The 21,275-nt window shown below is 38.9% G+C and overlaps 1 protein-coding gene across 5 annotated transcripts in view; it reads right to left on the bottom strand.

Annotated features, from left to right (window-relative positions):
- The window catches only part of ZNF148 (zinc finger protein 148), a 202,085-nt gene extending 182,140 nt beyond the window's left edge, over positions 1-19,945 (bottom strand). For 2 of the 5 annotated variants that reach the window (XM_053698056.1, XM_053698055.1), the window contains exon 1: positions 5,921-6,019. The gene's annotated coding sequence lies outside the window, so the exon portion shown is untranslated. Of the gene's footprint in view, positions 1-5,920; positions 6,020-19,754 lie in introns of those variants that run through there. The other 3 variants (XM_053698052.1, XM_053698053.1, XM_053698051.1) reach the window with 3 other exon arrangements.
- Between the last annotated feature and the right edge of the window lie 1,330 nt (positions 19,946-21,275).

Here is a 21,275-nt window from a genome sequence, read left to right as displayed (position 1 = left end):
AGCAGTTTTCTTTGGGGCATGCCCCGCAAAAAGCCCTTTTAAGGGCTTGCAAAAGAGCAGTTTAGTTTGGGGTAATGCCACGCAAAAAGCCCTTTTCAGGGCTATTTGTAGGGTTAGCCTTAGGTTTAGGGGTAGGGATAGTTTAGTATTTTAGGGGTTAAATAATTTAATATAGGTGGCGGCGGGGTAGGGGGATTAAATTAGGGGTTAATAATTTTAAAATAGATGGCGACGGGGTAGGAGATCACTTTAGGGGGTAGGTAAGGTAGATGGCGGCGGTGTAAGGGGCTCACTTTAGGGGGTAGTTTAATACAGTTGGCGACGGTGTAGGGGGATCACATTAGGGGGTAGTTAAAGTAGGGGGCGGCGGTTTAGGGGTTAAATATTTTATTAGGGATTGCGGCGGAGGATCGCGGTTGACAGGTAGATAGACATTGCGCATGCGTTAGGTTTATTTGGCAGGTAGTTTAGGGAGTTACGGGGCTCCAATAGACAGCGGAAGGCTTACTACGGCTGCTTTTTGTGGCGAGGTGAAAATGGAGTATGATTTCTCCATTTTCGCCACGTAAGTCCTTACGCTGTATATTGGATACCAAACTGCGCGGGTTTGGTATACCTGCCTATGGCCCAAAAAACTACGGGCGACGGCAGAAATATACGGGCGTAACTTCTAGGTTAAGCCGTATATAGGATACCAAACCAGCGTAAAAGTCAGCGTCGCCGGCATTTGCGGGCGACGCTGCATATCGGATCGGGTTTTACCTAATAGAACGAAATAGAGTACTATGCTTAATATAAGCGGCACTGAAACAAATTGGCTTATTATGGTTCCGCTTTTAGTGTTCCTAGTGTATCGCGCATGCGCTAACGGCCGTGAACGCGCTTTGCATTGAAGTAGGAGAGATGGGATATCACTGGCATCTAGTTTGAAGAAGAAGCTCTATACGTCACGGTGGGGGGAGTTAAGCAGCCATATTAGGACACCAATTTTGAAGTTATCGTAGACGATTCAACAGTGAAGGCAGGAAGTAAGAGAAAGGGGGCACGTTGCAGCTTGATCTTTATTTATAGTTTTTCAACATAGATTAATGTTGTGTGCAGTGTTGAATGTCCCTTTAAGGAACCGAAAGTAGCAACATTTTATCCCAAAAGTTCATAAAAAAAAAATCGACATCCCCCCGGGAAGACCGATAGTGTCGGGCAATGAGTGTCTGTCTGAACATGCTAGCCAATATGTGGACTACAGGCTGAAGGAATTTGTTGAAGCCCTACCTTCCTTTGTAAAAGACACGATGGACGTGCTACATCGACTGGACAACATCTCCGTCAGAAAAGAGACTTGGCTGGTGACTACAGATGTAGAGGCACTGAGGACACGAACCAGATACCCCTCTGGATTCGTTACATTGATGACATGTTCCTATGGGAAGGAACCCAAACTGAACTGGAAACCTTTCTTGGCAAAATTAAATGATAACTCATTAAATATCAAATTAACTTATAATATGAGCCAGTCCAACATTGAATTTCTGGATCTATCGATTTTCAAAGATGAAGGTAAAATCCATACTGACCTCTACAGAAAACCTACGGCGACCAACAGTCTATTATACAAAACGAGTGCACATGCACCAGGTACCACTAAATCCTTACCAGTGGGAGAATTTCTCAGAATTAGGAGAAATTGCATCGATTTAACGCTATTTAAATCACAAGCCAAGTAACTGGAAAAAAGGCTTTTGGATAGAGGTTACAGTAAGCGTGGAATCAAAAAAGCGAGATCCAGAGCTCTCAATACGGACCGTACGGATTTACTAAAACAAATTTTTAAAAAAAGACCTACAAAAATAGAGATTCAACAACAAGATTGATACTAATGTACAATCCTTCTGTACATTTAATAACTGAAATCATCAATAAACATTGGCCCATCCTCCAACTTGATGAAGATCTGACTGTTAAAGTCAGTTATCGTAGAACCCAAAATATTAAAGGCTTAGTTTTGGCTAGCCATTTTCAAGTACACAAAACCAAAACTGCCAGGGTTCCAGGTTCCTTCCCATGTGGATCTTGTTCCAGTTGTAAGCACATCAAAAAAGTCAACAACATCCAAGACAGATTTGGGAAAAATCATCGAATGAGACATTACATCAGTTGCACCACTCAAAGCGTAATTTACGCCTTGTATTGCTCTTGTCCAAAAATTTATGTTGGCATGACGAGCTTTAAGTTACACCAATGACTCCAAGAACACATTCGGAACATCAAAAATGTGAGCAAAGATTTAGAAGATGGCAAAACTATTACATCAGTAGCCGCTCATGTTTTACAATGCCACGAATCTAACTCTCAATTATTAAAATGTCAAGGAATCGAAAAAGTTTCTTTAGGCATCCGTGGAGGCAATTTAAAACAAGCCCTACTGAGATCCGAATGCAGGTGGATCTATCTATTAGACTGTGTGTACCCCAAGGGGTTGAACGAACAAAACAATTATTACTGTTTATTATAATTATTACTTTAAGATGAATTAACTGAGCAACATTACAGACAAGTGTGATGTGTGTTATCTTTTCTTCACACATTGGGTCACCTATTGAGGTCATCGCTTATCACAAAAAAATTATAAAAAATCATTTTTTCCTTTATTGGGTTTGGAATAAATGTTATTCCCTCACATGATTTATTTTTCACATTGTTTTTGATGTTTTATGCCTCCCCTTCACATTTATATCAAATTTATCCTCTTTCACTCCCCTGGTTGAATTCACTCCCTGTAATTATTTACTTCACTGATATCTGGTTGCCATCAGCAGTCTGGAGATTCATGTTTTAGGTTTTTCTCACCTTTCTTGTGCATTTGATCATGCACATTGTCAAAGATACACCCATTCACTCCCCCACTCTCTATTATTTTTATTGAATAGTTGCCACATTTGACACAAATTGATGTCCTGACATTTTTACATTTTCCCCTCCATCACATTAAACCCTTCCTTTCATGGATACACATTTCCCTGTTAATGTACATTTGTTCTGTACGTTTTTCTTCCACGGCCTGGGTGCCGATATCTGTAGATGATATTTATTCTCTCTCTATTTCCCTTGCACACAGTTTAGTTGATTGGGACTGCACCCGATTAACTATGATCCAGTGTCATCTGTATAAATTCCTTTAGCTGATAGGGTTAAGGTGGAGAAACATAGATTACGTATGCTTAATGATCCGAAACACACACTTGGATATGTGTAATCACCCACCTGACTTCTAAGCAGGAATCATTTTTACATACATTAGCTGTCGTCCTTCGGAATTATAATATCGCTCCAACATTCTACTCCTAGCACAGTATTATTTTCTATTATATCTATTATTTTCTATATTAGTCACGGACCTGCATCATTCACACCAGCTCTGTGCTTTAGGAAGGGGAGTATTTTTTGTATCCTGCAAGGACGATGGCACAGTACAAATCTTTGCGCATTTTACTTGAAATTACTTACTAACGTTAGGTCGTCAAGACAACATTCCTTACTAGGCTTTTCATTTACTGAACAGCCGTGCCCCTCTGCTTGACCAATCAATGTTGAGCATGCAGTCCACCTATGACTGTGATCTTACACAACGACACATCCCACTTTTCAGCCTATAATAGTCTGGATTTTAGGCGGCCGCCCCACCTTTGAAAAAGCCAAGTGCGAAACATGTTAGGGGGAGTAGAGACTTAACCGTCTCGGTCTGTTTGTTTTAATTTAGCAGTAACGGTCCTTGGGCTAACTATATATTATACTTAATAGAGTTGTTCTATATTTAATACAAAATTGGATATTTATTTTGTTGACGGCTATCGTATTTTACTTGCCGTATTTAGCACAATAGTATACTTAAACTGTAAATCGGTTGTCCCGCTGTTGGGGTGATACAACAGCAATATGTTGAACGGGTAATAATCATACAGCTTAATGAGGCATAACGTAAAATGATTATACCTTATGTTTGTATCTATCTAGTACAATACCCGGTACCTGTAGATGGTTATAATACTTTCAACAAATGGTACATACAAATTGTACTGCTCTAAGAAATATCAATTGGATACATTAACTGGTGGCTAAATATTCAACAGATTATATCCACTTAATTATTGATTAGTGCATTGTGAGGGGAAACTCAGGACGGGTTATAGCCTACATGTATTTATCGCTATTAGCATTTAATAAGTAACCGCATCACAGCGCTCACAAATGGTATAGCTCATAACGATTACACAATATGTCTGTACTTATCTAGTATATCACCTGGTATCCTTGGAGGGCTAAAATACTACCAATATATGGTACATACTGAAGGTACCACTCTTAGACAGAATAATTGGATACATTAATCAGTGGCCAATATTAAAATGACAGCATCTGTTTAAATAACTTACTATTGGAGTGTGAAGAGAAACTCAGGGCGGGTTTCAACCTTGATGTATTTGTTACCATTCAATTACCGACCACAGTGTAGCGCTCACAATTGGCGCTTCTCAGCACACAAGTAAAAGCACACTGACTATTTATGCTACTTTTGCCAACTGGTTATATCCATACTCCTATAATAATTTGACCCTGCTTCTTAGCTAACACAGCTATATATATATTAATAGAATTTCTACTAATCCATCGCATCAGACTGTTTTATAATGCATTATTAGAAAATCTAAATAACAGTATGTGTGCTTGTATCTAATGGTATAATTCGAAAACACTTCAGGATTACAGTTCGTGGAGTGCACTAAGACCACTTATTAATATATTGGCTCTCTTTCAAGACACTTTAGTACTATTTCTGGCGTAAATTTACTCCATGCATCTACATGACCACCTAACCATTCATATGAAGTAATCACTTGCTTGCACAAAATTTGTTTATTATGCATATACGTCTGGACCATATATAGTCAAGTATATTTTTGTCATTAATAGACGCTATTCTGATAATCTATGTGCAGGACACCGTAGCACTCTAGAGGCTTATCTGTGTATAGGTAATTAAACCTTAGGTGCTGGACGCTACATTAGCCAGCCTAACCTCTGACATACTTAGAAGATAGGGTGCTAGATCCATTAATGGATGCTGGACTCTTAACCTGGTAGCACAATCCTAGATCTTTATATAACACACTTCTAGCACCCTTGAGTGTGGCCCTCAGAGTATACTCTCATCTGTTGCTTGGCATTTTGTTATTGTGTACCTCATTTTGAGTGAATATATATATCCTCCCGTCTTTGACTGTATCTTCCTGGACAGATCACTCCCCTGGTTACTTGTACATTTGCTTTACCATTGGGGTCCTGACCGAGACCCCGAGATTCAGTGTTTTCTCCATATGCTACTCTAATTTTGATATATCCCTGAGGCCCAGTGGACTTCACGTTACTGTGTTTTTAATTTTTAGGTTATTTTTTTTCATTCTGTGTTCACCTGTTTTTACTATAACAGAATAAAAGTTGAGTTTTAATCCGTCCTTAACCCGACTTCTGATAAATATTTGCTGTTCTCACATATATTATTTTAGCAAGAATGGTTTGTTGAGTGCTAATAGTACATTCTTGTTCAGTTTCCAACTGAATTTGCCACCTATTCAGCAAAGTGCCAAAATGCAGCCCAGATTGTGATGTCATTGGTGGGTGGAGATTGGCAGCCATTTCAAAGTGGCCAGAAACAATATTAAAATTTAAAATAAAACTAATTTTGCCACTCCTGCAGCATGATTTAGAAAAGGTGCAGGAGACTATTTGTAGCTTAGTGTAAGGTAAGAGTTTCTGCAATCTACAAAATAAAGGTATCAGATTAATTTAGATAGCAAGACATAATTTACTATCAACAGCCTTACATGTAGGTATTTTAAATTTGAGTGTGTAAAATCAGTGAGACCTGCACATATATGGACTCCTCTTTACAGCAGTTTATTTTTCCCTTAAAGTCCAGCTTCTCATGTACTACCCAGAAAAGTATTTGTCTCCTCCACTCCTCTGTGGCTGGAAAAAACACACAAAAACCACAGAGTCAGGGTGAAAGACATAATGCTTATAAAAGAAACATTAAACATAGTTTTTGTTACATCTAAAAATAAAGAATGTATTATTGAGGCTCCTGTGTTTTAGCACTGGATTTAAAGCTTGAGCTAACTTAGACCTGTAGCACATGCACATAGTACAGTGAGTCGGTTAGTCATATAAGCAGAACATGCCAGGGATACGGATTGCACTCAGATGAAGAAGCTGCTCCTGCGTAAAATATGGAAGAGTTTGAAAAGATTACATGTAGAAGGAGCAAGCCCAGTGCATTACATAAGGAGGCTTTGTGTATAGAGAGTGTGATAATGTTAGTAAAATTTATATCACTGCAAGCTCAACTGATTTTAATGGGTTGTCGTTTCAAAGACCAAAAACAGCTAGTTCATATTCAAAAATAAACCTAAAGTAACAATTTCACATATATTTTATACTCTTCGGCTTGCATAACAGTCACTGCAAGCCTATTAATGGGAAACACGTTTTACAATACATTGTACCTTTAAGAAACTTACCCACAAATATAAATACAAAACACACAATGATTATGTCCACCATTACTAGAGCTGTGGTCCTTATCAGCCAGTGAGCAATTTAACCCAAAGATTATTTGAGATCAAACACACACAGTTTTTAAAACAAAATAGAGGGAATTAAATTGTATGCAGTGCTATTCAATTCAAAGTGTGATTAAAGGCTGCTTTAGCCTCTTTTTATTGGCAAGTGCAAGGTTTGTGGGTATGAGCTATTCACAATCCACAAATCAAAGATACCAATCAGATCTGGGGTAAGCTTTTAACCCCTTAATGACGGAGGACGTGCAGGGTACGTCCTCAAAAAAAAAAAAAAAAACACATACAGTTAACCCCTGAGGACGTACCCTGCACGTCCTCGGTCTGGAAAGCAGCTGGAAGTGATCCTGCTCACTTCCAGCTGCTTTCCGGTTATTGCAGTGATGCCTCGATATCGAGGCATCCTGCAATAACCTTTTTTAGCCATCCGATGCAGAGAGCCACTCTGTGGCCCTCTCTACACCGGACATCGATGGCCGGTATAGTTGCTGGGTGGGAGCCGGTGTGGGAGGCGGGTGGCGGCCATCTATGGGCCTTGTGATGTGGAGGGGGGCGGGATCGTGGGCGGGCATGGGGAGACGAGGGCGCGTGCAATAACCTTTTTTAGCCATCCGATGCAGAGAGACACACTCTGTGGCCCTCTCTACACCGGACATCGATGGCTGGTATAGTTGCTGGGTGGGAGCCGGTGTGGGAGGCGGGTGGCGGCCATCGAAGGGCATTGTGATGTGGAGGGGGCGGGATCGTGGGCGGGGATAGCCGGGGCGTGCATGGGGAGGCGAGGGCGCGTGCACAGGGAGGGAGCGGCTGGGAACCGCTACACTACAGAAAATTTTAAGTGAATAGTGGGGAAAAAAAATAATTAAATTATAAATCAGGGGGTGTTGGGTTGGTCTGTGGGGGGGGAGCTACACTACGGAAAAAAACGGGGTGAAAAATAAAAAAAACTTTTTTCTGCAAAATGGGTACTGGCAGACAGCTGCCAGTGCCCAAGATGGCCCCAATAAGGCAGAGGGGGAGGGTTAGAGAGCTGTTGGGGGGGGGGGGGGGGATTCTACACAGCAGCATATGTAAATATGCTTAAAAAAATAAAAAAAAAACAAAGATACCTTTTATTTTAGTACTGGCAGACTTTCTGCCAGTACTTAAGATGGCGGGGACAATTGTGGGGTGGGGGAGGGAAGGAAGCTGTTTGGGAGGGATCAGGGGTGGGATGTGTCGGGTGAGAGGCTGATCTCTACACTAAAGCTAAAATTAACCCTGCAAGCTCCCTACAAAACTACCTAATTAACCCCTTCATAATACACGTGTGATGCGCAGCGGCATTAAGCAGCATTCTAATTACCAAAAAGCAACGCCAAAGCCATATATGTCTGCTATTTCTGAAGAAAGGGGATCCCAGAGAAGCATTTACAACCATGTGTGCCATAATTGCACAAGCTGTTTGTAAATAATTTCAGTGAGAAACCTAAAATTGTGAAACATTTAAAAAAATGTTTTAATTTGATCGCATTTGGCGGGGAAATGGTGGCATGAAATATACCAAAATGGGCCTAGATCAATACTTGGTATTGTCTACTACACTACAGTTAAAATTAACGCTAGAAGCTCCCTAATTAACCCCTTCACTGCTGGGCATAATACACGTGTGGTGCGCAGTGGCATTTAGCAGCCATCTAATTACCAAAAAGCAAAGCCAAAGCCATATATATGTCTTCTATTTATGAACAAAGGGGATCCCAGAGAAGAATTTACAACCATTTATGCTATAATTGCATAAATTGTTTGTAAATAATTTCAGTGAGAAACCTAGTTTGTGAAAAAAATTGTGAAAAAAAATTGTGAAAAAGTGAACAATTTTTTTTTTATTTGATCACATTTGGCGGTGAAATGGTGGCATGAAATATACCAAAATGGGCCTAGATCAATACTTTGGGATGTCTTCTAAAAAATGTCAAAGGTTATTCAGGGATTCCTGACAGATATCAGTGTTACAATGTAACTATCGCTAATTTTGAAAAAAAGTGGCTTGGAAATGGCAAAGTGCTACTTGTATTTATTGCCCTATAACTTGCGAAAAAAGCAAAGAACATGTAAACATCGGGTATTTCTAAACTTAGGACAAAATTTAGAAACTATTTAGCATGGGTGTTTTTTGGTGGTTGTAGATGTGTAACAGATTTTGGGGGTCAAAGTTAGAAAAAGTGAGGGTTTTTTTTCATTTTTTCCTCTTTCTTTTTATAGCAAATTATAAGATATAATGAAAATAATGGTATATTTTGAAAGTTCATTTAATGGCGAGAAAAACGGTATATAATATGTGTGGGTACAGTATATGAGTAAGAGGAAAATTACAGCTAAACACAAACACCGCAAAAATGTAAAAATAGCCTTGGTCCCAAACGGACAGAAAATGGAAAAGTGCTGTGGTCATTAAGGGGTTAATTAAAGGGACCCTAAACATATACTGTATATAATGAAGCATTTACAGAAATGATTAGTCTCCAAGACTTTGCACGTGCTGCTCCTGTCCTCTGCAACTCTCTACCCCGCTCCTTGTCTAGCTTCAGGTGCTCCTTGAAAACCCACCTATTCAGAGAGGCTTACCATCTCTCATCCTAACCAAACTAATACATGAACTGCCTGACTCACTGCTGCAACTACAACCGATGTAACAAGCTACCCCAACCTTATGTCTCTGCACCCTAAACCTGTAGACTGTGAGCTCTCCGGAGCATGGCCTTCTTTCTCCTGTACCAATTTGTTTTGTATTTAACACAAATCCTTGTCATTGTATACCCCTATCACTGTACCCAGCGCTACGGAATTTGGCGACGCTATACAAATAAATAATAAATTAGTCTCTGAATAACAAAGATTTTATAAAGTTTAATTAATTTTTAAAATAATGACAAAATAAGTAATATTTTAGTGTCTATAAACCAATGGGAGCTGCCATGTTGTAACTTAGGTCTCTTTCTCTGCTGGGGCCAATTATAGACAGTTATATTCAACACAGTCATTGGCTGCACACTCTAGGGACTTATTTATAACAGTGTTCTGCACTTCTAACAGTAACTGAAAAGCACACGATTGTCAGAATGAAATTACAGGAAAGGGGACAAAATATAATTTATATATACAATTTATCATTTTATATTACTTTATCAAAGTGTTTAGAGGGACCGTCTATACCAGCATTTTTATCGTTTAAAGAGATAGATAATCCTTTTTTTTATATTAATACAATTTTTACCTTGTGTTTATCTTGCATCTAAACCTCTGCAGACTGCCCCTTTATTTCAGTTTTTGAGATACTAGCATTTTAGCCAATCAGTGCTGACTCCTAGGTAACTCCAAGGCAAGAGCACAATGTTATCTATATGGCACACATGAACTAACGCCCTCTTGTTGTGAAAAAACTGTCAAAATGCACACAGATAAGAGGCAGCCTTCAAGGACTTAGAAATTCGCACAAGTCTACCTAGGTTTAGCTTTCAACTAAGAATAGCAATAGAACAAAGCAAAATTGAAAGTTGTTTAAAATGACATGCCCTATCTGAATCATAAAAGTTTATTTTTGACTAGACTGTCCCTTTAATACCCCTTTAGCATTGCTTTGTAGCAACGCTATTTAACAGAGTATGCTACTACAGCATTCAGCTTTGGTATTTTTGCAATGCAGTGTTTTGGGACCTGGATTTATTTAGACAAAATAGAGCCTATATTGTAATGCTCTCTTCTACACTTTTGTATCAAAACTTCAACTGGCAGCATTGTTTGCAACATTGTTTATAGCAATGTTATACATAGATACAAACACTGCTGCCATAGACACTTGTATACTCCAGAGTTTCTATCAGCATACATCACTTTACTCTTAACAGATATCAAGAAAACAAAGCAAATTTGATAATAGTAAGTTGTTTAAAATCACATGCTCTTTCTGATCAAAGTTTTATTTTGACTTTACTTTGCAGAATTGAATATTGTTAACCATTCTTGTTAGAGACTTGGTGGTAGCACATAATCTGCTACTGGTTCTAGAACATTAAATCATAATAGTTGCACCAGAAGTGCTAAATTTGTAATGGTTATTCAATTCAAAAAATTTAAACCACTGTGTCTTATTTGTGCTGTAATTAAAATGGACAGTATACACCAATTTTCATATAACTGCATGTAATAGATACTACTATAAAGAATAATATGCACAGATACTGATATAAAAATCCAGTAGAAAACCATTTAAAAACTTACAGTTTAGCTCTGTTTAAAAGGTTACTGGAACACTCCTTGCAAGTGGGTAATAGCAGACATCCCCCCCCCCTCTTCCTTCCTTTGCATATGAAAAGACCCTTTACATAAACAGAAGCAAGCTGGGAGTAGGTATACGTCGGTATTCTCATAAAACTTTGGGGCTTTGTTAGGAGTCTGAAAATCAGAGCAATGTTATTTAAAAATAAGCAAAACTATACATTTTTTTTTAAATGTATGGGCTATATAAATGGATCATCTACAAAACATTTATGCAAAGAAAAATCTAGTGTATAATGTCCCTTTAAGGCTGTAATTGTGTATGCAAAACAAACAAATTTAAGAATCAGAAAAACATTTATATTTTCTTACAGGATTCAGAAAGAACATACAATTTTAAACAACTTTCCAATTTACTTATATTATCAACTCTGATTCATTCACTTGATCTCTTTTGCTGGAGTAGCAGCAATGCACTAGTAGGAGCTAGATGAACAAATCTAGTCAGCCAATCATAAGAGACAAATGTGTACAGGCACCAATCACCAGCAAGTCCCCACTAATGGATATGTACATATTCTTTTTCAACAATGGATACCAAGATAACAAAGAACTTTTGAAAAGAGAAATACATTTCAGTGTCTTAAATGAACATGCAAGTCTAATTTTGACTTTTCTTTTCCTTTAATAATTAATTATAGGCACTAATGTAATCCAGTAACTATCTTTGGTTAATATTAATAAATATGAAATATTTCAGCTTAAGAAGAGTCACAAAATTGTGCAGCATTATACAAATAAATGGATCATAAATAAATAATAATAGAACAGCTGAAGACAGACATAAAGCCCTGAGACAGACAGAACGCGAGTTTGCCCCACTTTCCTTGTATGTGACCCAATTAGTCTTATTTGTTTTATTTGTACTTATGACAGTCAAATAACTTAGATGTCAATCTTGGTATTGCATAAAACTTTTTTTTTGTTCTGAGGTCTCAAAAGATTTGTTTCTGAAATGAAAGGGGGATTTGTATAAGATTCACTATAACAAACAAAAAATAATAATCACACCATAGTGCAGTAGCATATGCCTTTGGTTGAAGAAAACAACTGACATACTTTCTCTAATGGATGAATATTGTCCGAGTACTCCTATAGGAGTTTCCCAGTGTCAATTGTTGAAAGATTTGCTGAGACACCACTCTCTTGGAGAAACCCACTGTGATAATCTGCCTGACAACTGCATGGTTTAGACAGAAATAATATCCCAAAATGTATTTCTGCTGCCAAATGCAGAGTTTAGTACTCTGCATCAGTGAAAAGGGTTGAGCTCCTCTGTGCTCTTAAGAAATGCAATGTTGTCTAAAAGGACCTAAACTTTGCAGAAGCTAAACACACATTTATTTTCAAGCAACAGAGCAATAATAAAATGCTCTAAAACAGAGTATTTGTTTTCGCACAACTCAGATGTGCAAATAGTGCAGGACCTGCAGTGCTTCACAGGTGTTAAACACACAGTAGTGTAGGGCCTAACAATTACACGCCAATACATTTTTTTACTATTGTGGTCTTCTAATTACACTTTTATGCATAATTTTCATTTTTTAATATGTTGCCTTCTTGTTAAATAGGTCAATCTTAAGTGAAAAATAATATGATAGAAGCTGTGCTGCATGAATATGCGCCTCACCCTTAAAGTAAAAATAAATAATGGGGGTTTCCAAATTAACTAACATGAAAGTTTAAAACCCTTATAATTCCTTTAAAATTAACACAAATTCTGTAATTTTACACTAACATCCATTTTGCAGTCAACATTTTAATATGCAAATGTTTGTGCCACATTGAGTACAATCAATATGAAAAATGTAAGAACTAAAAAAAATATAAGAACTGGTATGAAAACAAAAAGGTTTCTAATTTCAGGCTAAGTTACAAAGAAATGGTCAGCATTTGGAACCTCATTTTATTCCCGATCTCCAATACCCCTATAAAAAATAAAAAGTGCCACAATTTTCCTACATTGTTCAGCTTAGATGCCCACAATTTTTCACTAAACCATTTATAGTAGCAGGTAATTATTCCCATTTTTACAATGCACAAATGATGAAAATGCGGTCATATTGTCATTATATGTATGTAAAATGTATGGAAACAAACAAGAGAACTACTATCCTAAATAAAGGATATCACTCATGGGGACAGGGAATCCAGCACACTTAGTTTTTTTATTTTTATTCCAACAATTTCTTTGTGCACGTAGAATACAAAACACTTACAAAACACACCTTCACTATAAAATAAATATACACATCATATTTAGTTCCTAAAGATTATGCAAAAAATGGCTCAATAAACTGCCAATTCAAAACTCCTTGGTATGGCTTGCCGGACCTGAATGCAAAGTATAGTTGTCAAGCAGCTGTTAAAAGTTCATGCATGTTAGAATGGCTTAAAGGGACAGTCTAGTCAAAACTAGACTTTCATGATTCAGATAGGGCATGCAATTTTAAACAACTTTCCAATTTACTTTTATCATTAAATTTGCTTTGTTCCCTTGGTGGTATTTTTGAAAAGCTAAACCTAGCTAGGCTCAAACTGATTTCTAAACAGTTGAAAACCGCCTCCTAGCTCAGAGCATTTTGAAAGTTTTTCACAGTTAGACTGTGCTAGTTCACATGTGTCATATAGATAACATTGTGCTCACTCCCGTGAAGTTATTTAGGAGTCTTCACTGATTGATTACACTGCATGTCAGTCAAAGGCACTTAGATAAGGAGTCTGTCTGCAAAGGCTTAGATACAAGGTAATCACAGAGGTAAAAAGTGTATTAATATAACTGTGTTGGTTATGCAAAAACGGGGAATGGGTAATAAAGGGATTATCTATCTTTTTAAATAAGAAAATTTTTGGTGTAGACTGTCCCTTTAAGGAAGCACACTGCAGTGTTAGTTGTTAATTCGGAAAGCCAATTAGTGACAAACAGTTTGTACTTATTATTGCAAACATTGGCAGTTTACTGAGCCATTTTTTGCATAATCTTTAGGAACCAAGTATGATGTGTATATTTATTTTATAGTGAGGTGTGTTTTATAAGTGTTTTGTATTCTGTGTGCACAAAGAAATAGTTGAAACCAGGTGTTGGTTTAAAAAAACAAATTATGCTTACCTAATAATTTAATTTTCATCTGTATGGGAAGAGTCCACAGCTGCATTCCTTACTTGTGGGAAAATACTGAACCTGGCCACCACACGGAGGCAAAGACACCCCAGCCAAAGTTTTGAATACCTCCCCCACTTCCTCATAACCCCAGTCATTCTGCCGAGGGAACAAGGAACAGTAGGAGAAATATCAGGGTGAAAAAATAAAAATTTAGGGCCGCCCATCGGAGAACACATGCGGCAGCTGTGGACTCTTCCCATACAGATGGAAATTAAATTATCAGGTAAGCGTAATTTATGTTTTATATCTTAATATGGGAAGAGTCCACAGCTGCATTCCTTACCTGTGGGAAACATATACCCAAGCTCTAGAGTACACAGAATGCTAAATGGAAGGGGAAAAAGAGGCGGGCCCTAATCTGAGGGCACCACAGCCTGCAAAACCTTTCCCGAAGGCAGCTTCAGCTGAAGCAAAAACCATCAAACTTGTAAAGTTTTGGAAAAAGTATGTAAGGAGAACCAGGTTTCCGCCTTAGAAATCTGATCCATAGAGGCCTCAATTTTGAAGGCCCAAAAGGAAACCACTGCTCTTGAGTGAGCCGTAATCCTCAGAGGAGGCTTATGTCCCGCCGTTTCAATGCTAAATGGATGACACTCCTCAGACAAAAAGATAAGGAAGTCGAAGAGGCCCTCTGACCCCTACGCTTCCTGGAAAAGAGAACAAACAGAGAAAGAGGTTTGTCTAAATTCCTTTGTGGCCCGAAAATAGAACTTCAAGGCATATACCACACCCAGAAATACATTGTAAACGTTCCATCGACGAAGAAGGATTAGGACATAAGAAAGGAACCAAAATCCCTTGATTGATGTTGCGAATTGACACAAGCTTAGGAAGAAAACCTAACTTGGTTCGTAGAACAGCCTTATCGGCATGAAAAGCCAGATAAGGAGAGACGCATTGCAAGGCAGCAATCACAGATACTCTGCACGCAGAAGCAATAGCCAGTAGAAAAAGAACCTTCCAATACAACAATTTAATGTCTACTTCATGCATAGGCTCCATGGACAAAAACCCTAAGGACAAGATTTAAACTCCAAGGAGGAGCCTTAGATCTAAACACAGGTCTGATCCCAGCAGAGCCTCAACAAATGGCTGCACATCTGGAAGCTCTGCAAACCTCTTGTGCAGTAACAGACAAGGCCAAAAACTGTCCCTTCAGGGGATTTGCAGAAAAGCCCTTCTCTAGTTCATCCTGGAGAACAGAATAAGTAGGTCCTCCACATCTTATGATAGATGCGACGAGCAACCAGCTTACAAGCTTGAATAAGAGTAAAAATAAGACTCAGAAAACCCTTTCTTGGCTAAGACAAAGCGTTTAATCTCCACGCAGTCAGCCTCAGAGAATCTAGACACTGATTAACAAAGAGACCTTGGTCAGCAGATCCCTTCGACAAGGTAACTTCCACAGAGGAGATTATGACATCCCCACTAGATCCACAAAACATATCCTTAGCGGCGAAGACGGAGCAGCCTGCTTGACTCGAGCCACTACAATAGGAAGTAGTGGTAACAGTCGGAAAGGATAAATTAGATTGAGCCTCTAAGGCACGGCTAATGCATCTGTTTGCTCCGCCTGAGGATCCCTGTACCTCAACCCCTATCTGGGTAGCTTGGTATTAAGACATTATAAGATCTTCCTCTTGCAAATCTCTGCAAACACTCGGGATGGAGAGACCCTTCTCCTGGATGAAAAGATTGTCTGCCGAGGAAATCCGCTTCCCAGTTGTCAACACCCGGAATGTGGATTGCTGACAGCGAACAAATGCGGGTCTCCCCCACACCAGAATCCAAGATACTTCCCTCAAAACTAGGGAGCTTCTCGTTCCCCCCTGATGGTTGATGTAAGCCACAGAGGATATATTGTTTGATTGGAATCTGATTAACTGAGACGAACCCAACAGAGGCCAAGCCTTCAGAGCATTGTATATTGCCCGAAGATCCAAACTGAGATCAAGAGGGAACTTTACCTCCTGAGACCAGAGGCCCTGTGACTCTTGGGTGGCTGAGACTTAAAACCTATCTTGTAACCCTGAGCTATGACCTCCAGGACCCGTGGATCCTGCACGTCCCTGAACCAAGTGACTGAAAGGAGCGACATACTGCCCCCTACATGATCCAGAAGAGGCCGGGGACCGCCCATTCATGCCAAAGTAGACTCAGCGGGCTTCTTGCTATGCTTGGATTTATTCCAGGACTGAGCCGGCTTCCAAGAGCTCTTGGTTTGCTCTGGCTTAGCGGAGGACTGCTGACATGGGTTTTATCAGAATGAAAATCGTCCCTTAGATTAGTTCATATACTCTTGCGGTAGGAGGGCACCCTTCCCCCCTGTGACTGTGCAGATAATTGAGTCCAGGCCTGGACCAGACAAAATCATTCCCTTAAAGAGAGGGAAGAAGTCTAGACTTAGAAGTCATATCCACAGACCATGACTTCAGCCAGAGCCCAACGGGCCTGAACAGAAAAAACTGAAGCCATAGCATTCAAGCAAAATAAACTGCCTAATAGCAGCACAGATAAAAGAATTAACAACCCTCAAGGCCGTAAATCTTTTCTGAGTAACGTCGAAGGGATCCTCCACCCCGATCAAATCCTACAGAGAGTCACAGCAGAAAGTAGTTTCTCCAGTAACCGCGGCAACAGCCGCCACCGGTTGAAACAAATATCCCGTATGTTTAAACATCCTTTCTTAACAGTTTCCATCTTTTAACCATGGCCTCTTCAAACGAAGAACTATCCTCAAGCGGGATAGTAGTAAGTTTAGCAAGGGTGAATATAAAGCCATCCCATTTAGGGACGGAACCTTATAACTCCATTGAGAGTCCAGGACCGGGATCAATTTGTTAAAGGGAGAAGAGAGGGAAAAGGAATACAATCCTGTCCCATTCATTCTTAATAATGTTCACCATCTAACAGGAGCAGGAAAGGATAAGGTACCACCCTGTCCTCAAACTCTGGAACCTCTCTAAAGTCTAGTTCCTCCGCAGCCGGAGGGTTGAAGCAGCAGACTCCGACCCAGAATGTCCATACTCTGAAGTCTCAGAAAGAACTTCATCCTCGGATAATTTATTTTATTCAAACAAAACAGCACCCTTATACCCCAATGGCTGGGGCACCCACCACCTACTATGACCCAGACAGTAGATTTATGACTCCTGATAGACACCCGGTCAGGAAAAAGGGAATGAATCACATGGTGCACAATGCAGGACCATCCCTGCTATGAGAAAGCGTGCCAAGCTTGTAAGCTAAATGACTCTGAAAGTGAAACCTGTATATTCCATAACAGCCTATGAGCCCATAACATCTCACACATAAAAACAGAATAAAATCAAACATATAAGATTATTCCTCCCTGTTCAATAATCCCCCTAAGGAGATATTAACCCTTGATTCTATACAGACAAAAGGAGTCACACTGTGACCCTGTCTTCTTGCGTTATCATACATGTATAAAATATGAAACGATCTTACCAGAATCTACACTTTGGAACAGGAACACAGCCCTTAAAGTGTGACAGATAGTAGCATCGCTTCTGACATGGACTTAAGTGAATAAAGCAGGCAGCGAAACTCGTCAACGCTTATTACCTATGGAGCTGTTAATGAGTCTGGATGGTTTTGCAAAAAGACTCTCCCTGCATCTCCGGACTCTAACTTTCACCCCTGCTCTCACTGAGAGGCTGACTACTTAAAACTCCAGTCCAATCTCGAAGAGTACTACCCTTCATAAGAGACTACTCTGAAATCTAACACTTCTCTGCCAACCTCCTGTGACAAAAGGCAAAGAATGACTGGGGTTATGAAGAAGTGGGGAGGTATTTAAGCCTTTGGCTGGGGTGTCTTTGCCTCCTCCAGGTGGCCAGGTTCAGTATTTTCCCACAAGGAATGCAGCTATGGACTCTTCTCATATTAAGATGGAAATAAAAAACTAAGAGTGCTGGATTCCCTGTCTCTATGAGTGATATCCTTTATTTAGGATAGTAGTTCACTTGTTTCTTTCTATACTTTTTACATACAAATATGATTAAAGGGTCTGCACCTGCTTCCATATGAAAGATTTCAATATTCTGAATTAATCATCAGTTTAGCAGCACTAGTCTTTTTCTAAACATATTGTCATTATAACCCCATACTGTCATATACACTACTCCTATGTAAACAATATCATAATTATATATGATTTTCCAGCAATCTGTTAACCTCAAGCTATTAGGTTCAACTGAGCACCAATCCAAACCCTGGAATCTGATTTTTTTTCCCTTTAGTTGTCAACTTATCTTAGTTCTTCAGTACACAATAAACTTTACAAAGTCCATCAGATCTTATTACCTATACATCCATGTTGTTTACACACACAGAAAATTAAGTATTTTTGTTATTTTCTTTTTTAGTTACAGGTATACCCCGCTCATACAGCGGGTTAGGGACCAGAGCCCCACTGTAAAGGGAAAACCACTTTAAAGTGAAACAAGGCGGGTTTAGCTTTCTTTGCACTTGCCAGTGTGTTTAGAAACATGTTTGAACTAACATTTATTAGGGGTGCAATAGTGCTAAGTTTAGTTTACCACTAGCACAGTATTCAATAAAAACTGTACCAGTAAAATAGTGTCAATTACTATAGTAAAATTTACCAGACTACTACACTGACACAGATTGCATTGTAATGCTGTAAACAGAGTGAAGTGTGCATAACAAAATGGTGCCAGTCAAATTTTTCTCGCAATCTCACAAAGATTACAGCACTGTCAAAATCCTTGGAGGTTGAACTTCAGCTCCACAAAGCACTGTAAATTGAGGTATACCTGTATTTCTTTTTCTTTTTTTTTTAAATGTATTTATTTTTGGTTAGTAATGTTACAGTAAGCCAGTTAATCACTATGCACTCACATTCACATTCCAAATAGACTCCATATAACGGGAAGATATTTCCCTCACTATCAAGAAAGCAGTCAGAAAATCAGTGCTGTATTTTCTACTTTCTTGTGTCTAGTTATATATGTAGAGACGAGGAAAATGGGTTCATGCTCTGATAATAAACTAGTCTTGATAAACATATATAAAACTTAGGAGCCAGCAACTTATTTTTGGATAGGACATTTTTAATAAATATCTACACAAAACAAGTTAACATGTTAGGAGTAGGATTGCAATTTTTGAATTATTGTATTTTTCCGTTTTTCGTTTACTGAGCAGTCATTAACAGTGCATATGGCAAACATTACCTATGAATTCCACAGGTTGCTACTAAACTACAAACCCACCACAAGATGAGTGATGTCCTAAAAGTAATCTGTATAGACAAGTAGTTTTCATTATAATCACATGAACATATGTTGCATTTAATAAAGCAAATTTCACATGATTTATTCACTACACATACGCATCGAATTATGCCATTATGTAACCCTCCAAATATTTTTAAGTATGTTACATGCCACGCTAAGCAAATACAATATAGTTGCAAACTTCCCCTGTTGTGAGTTGCTTTCAATTTATTTATATTAGCTTTTGGATTATTTAGTAACTACATTACATAGCATGGATTCCATACTAGATTCAGATAAATATGCAAGGTCCCTGTCTGGGATCCACCAGCAGGTGAGGCCTGCTTTTCCAAAGGATCCCCGTCGTTTCCTGCTCACCATAACGGTTGAGCCTGTGCATCCTCCAGGCAGCTCTATCCATGAGAGCTCCAGGCTCGGGCCGCGGCCTACACAAACCCCGCTCCCCTCGCTCTCACCACATTCCAGCCAGGGATGCCGGGGTCCGGCTTGGTCCAGCCAGTATCAACGGCGGATCCTTCTTCCCAACCGGAACCGGAGACTGGGCGGCCCCGCGCGGGGCATTATGGGAAGGAGGTTGGTAGCTAAATATTAGCATCACAACACAAAATATGTTACGCACAGCTAAACAGAGTAACAATCCCGAGAATATTAACAACATAAAGTTTAAAGAGTAGCATTACAAAATGCAATACAGAGACACCAATAAAACACAAGAGTACAGCTGAAAGACGATATTAAAAATTTGGAGGTGTGTATATAACATATTGAAAGACGCAAAGTGTAACTGAATAATACTGAAGTAACCAATAACATTAAATACAAAGACGCCAATATCACACACACACACATACATACATTTTATATATTTTTATATATATATATAATATTATATATATATATATATATATATATATATATATATATATATATATATATATATTATATGTGTGTGTGTGTGTATAATTTGTTAGAACAATTTATTATTGCACTGTTGTGTGCATATTGCAGGGGTCGCCAACCTTTCGGACCTCAGGGACCACTAAACTCACAATTTTGAATCCCACTAAAATGAATTTTTTTAAAAAGGTACAAACCTCTATAATGCACACTGTGTGTGTGTGTGTGTATATATATATATATATATATATATATATATATATATATATATAGTGCTTTTTATGTAAAAGAAAAGGTGCCGGTACTCATCAATTATTGATTGTTATATTCTACTCAGTAACTTTGAGAAAAACAAAGGAACAATCAGCTAGATTACGAGTTTTGAGCGCTATAGGGAAATTAACGACCGCCACAAAAGCATCAGTATTTAACCTCCCTATAGCACTGCTATTACAGGTTTTGCAAAACCCGGCTTGCATTGGTTCCATATCTCACCCAAATACAAGCGATGTTTTGACGTGCTCGTGCACGATTTCCCCATAGACATCAATGGGGAGAGTAGGCTAAAAAAAAGCCTAACACCTGCGATCGCGGAAACAAAAATCCGTAACGCAGCCCCATTGATGTCTATGGGGAAAGAAAAAGTTACGCTTAAACCTAACATAAAAAACACGTCTAAACACCCCTAATCTGCCGCCCCTAACATCGCCTCCACCTACATTACAGTTATTAACCCCTAATCTGCCGCCCACAATATCGCCGTCACCTACATACAGTTATTAACCCCTAATCTGCTGCCCCTAACATCGCCACCACCTAAATAAAACTATTAATCCCTATTCTGCCGCCCCAATGTCGCCGCCACTATACTAAAGTTATTAACCCATAAACCTCTGGCCTCCCACATCACTAACACTAAATAAATATATTAACCCCTAAACCTAACCCTAACGTAACCCTAAGCCTAAATCTAACCCTACC

The sequence above is a fragment of the Bombina bombina genome, chromosome 1, assembly GCF_027579735.1.
Source record: "Bombina bombina isolate aBomBom1 chromosome 1, aBomBom1.pri, whole genome shotgun sequence".
NCBI lineage: Eukaryota > Metazoa > Chordata > Amphibia > Anura > Bombinatoridae > Bombina > Bombina bombina.
Note: the sequence above shows the minus strand (reverse complement) of the source record. Positions and strands in the feature narration are given on the sequence as shown.